Here is a 2,004-nt window from a genome sequence, read left to right on the forward strand (position 1 = left end):
AGCAATCGAAGTTGTATTGCATTAGGAAAATCTGCTGCACACAATCTCTTTAAAGTGTTCAACAGCCAAGATGTCATTTTGAGGACTAAAGTGTGCCTGATCCAATCCATTGTATTTCATGGAACAGTTGGACAGTGAATAAGGAAGAGTATAGAAGATTTGATGTGTAGGAATTATGCTGTTGGAGGAAAATATTAAAAGTACCACGAACTGCCAAAAGAACAAACCAATCTGTTTGAAAGAACTACAACCAGAATGCTCCTTGGAAGCCAAGATGGCCAGACTTTGTCTTTCATACTTTGGATATACTATAAGGGGACCAGTCCCTGGAGAAGGAGATCATGTTTAGTTAAGTAGAGGGTCAGAGAAAAAGAGGAAGACTGCCAATGAGATGGATTGGCACAGTGGCAGCACAATGGACTCAACTGTAACAATGATTTGAGGTTGGTATAGGACGGGACGGTGTTTAGTTCTATTGTGCGTAGGGTCACTATGAGTTGTTAGTGACTTGATGGAACCTAACAACAACAACAACAGATGCGATCAAAACAATATGTCTTTTTACATGATAATATGTTAAAAATTAGGAGGGCCAAGAACCTCTTAAGATGTGAATGTCTATTGCCTAAAAATATACATGCAAAAATTCAAACAATACATTCAATGAGGGAACAACAGATCTGATAAGAATGTTTAAAAATGATTGTAAAACTTAAAAGAATATTCAATATCACTGAAGAGAACTGATTACTTTTCCTTACATTGTTGTCAAGGGCCATCAAGCTGGTTCTAATTCATAAAGACCCTGTATAGGGTATCCATGAAGCAGCTGGTAGATTTGAAATGCTGACCTTGCAGTTAGCAATCCAATGCTTATCCTACAGAACCACACCAGGACTCGTTATATTACTTGCATCACTATTAAATCTAGTAATTTATCTTTAGTGTAGAAGAACACTGAATAACATGTTGATAAAGAATTACATAAATGCTGATATCAAATCTAGAGTTATCTCATTTTATTTAGGAGTGGGTTTAAAATATATATTCATCATATGTAGTCCAACTCTTCCCTTTTAGTTATGTAAATTATCCTAAAGTATATAATATGTTGGAAGAAGCGCAGCCAGAGTGCTCCTTGAAGGCAAAGATGGCCAAACTTCGTCTCTCATACTTTGGACATATTGTGAGGAGGGACCAGTCACTGAAGAAGAATATCATGTTTGGTAAGGTGGAGGATCAGAGAAAAAGAGGAAGACACCCAAAGAGATGGATTGGCCAAGTGGCAGCATCGATGGACTCAAGCATGGCAACAGTAGTGAAGTTGGCCCAGGATAGGGCAATGTTTCATTCTGCTGTGCATAAGGTCACTATGGGTCAGTACCAACTCAATGGCACCTAACAACAACAACAACATATAATATTTAAACTGTTTAATAATATAATATATATATATATAATATATAAATTAACTTTTATAATTTGTTGTTGTTGAGTGACTTGTAGTCATTCCTATCTCATGGAGAATCTATATAGGATTTCCAAGCCTTTACATTGTTACAGGGGCAGAAAACCTCATCTTTCTCCCATGGAGTGACTGCTGTGCTCAAACTGCCAGCCTGAGGTTCACAGTCCAATGTTTTTCATACAGATACGCTTGTAGCATTGTAAGAATATATATAAATTATGACTATTTTATTTTCCAATATGCGAGCAAATGATCACATAAAGTTGAATTCAGGTAAAGAATCATATGTTTGCAATTCCACTGTACAGAATTAAGACATTAATAATTTTAAACACTTTGTAATTTTCTTTAGAATAATATGAGACTAAGTAAGTTCAAAACTCATCTGTCAGTTTGTTATACTGTCATAACTTGTATGCTACTGTGATGCTATGCCATCAGTGTTTTATATACAAGTTGTTTCCATGTTAAATACCTTCAAGTCAGTTCCGACCCATAGTGATCCTATATAGGGTTTCCAAGAAACAGCTGGTGGG

This window comes from Chrysochloris asiatica, unplaced genomic scaffold (assembly GCF_000296735.1).
Source record: "Chrysochloris asiatica unplaced genomic scaffold, ChrAsi1.0 scaffold00175, whole genome shotgun sequence".
NCBI classification, from domain to species: Eukaryota; Metazoa; Chordata; class Mammalia; order Afrosoricida; family Chrysochloridae; genus Chrysochloris; species Chrysochloris asiatica.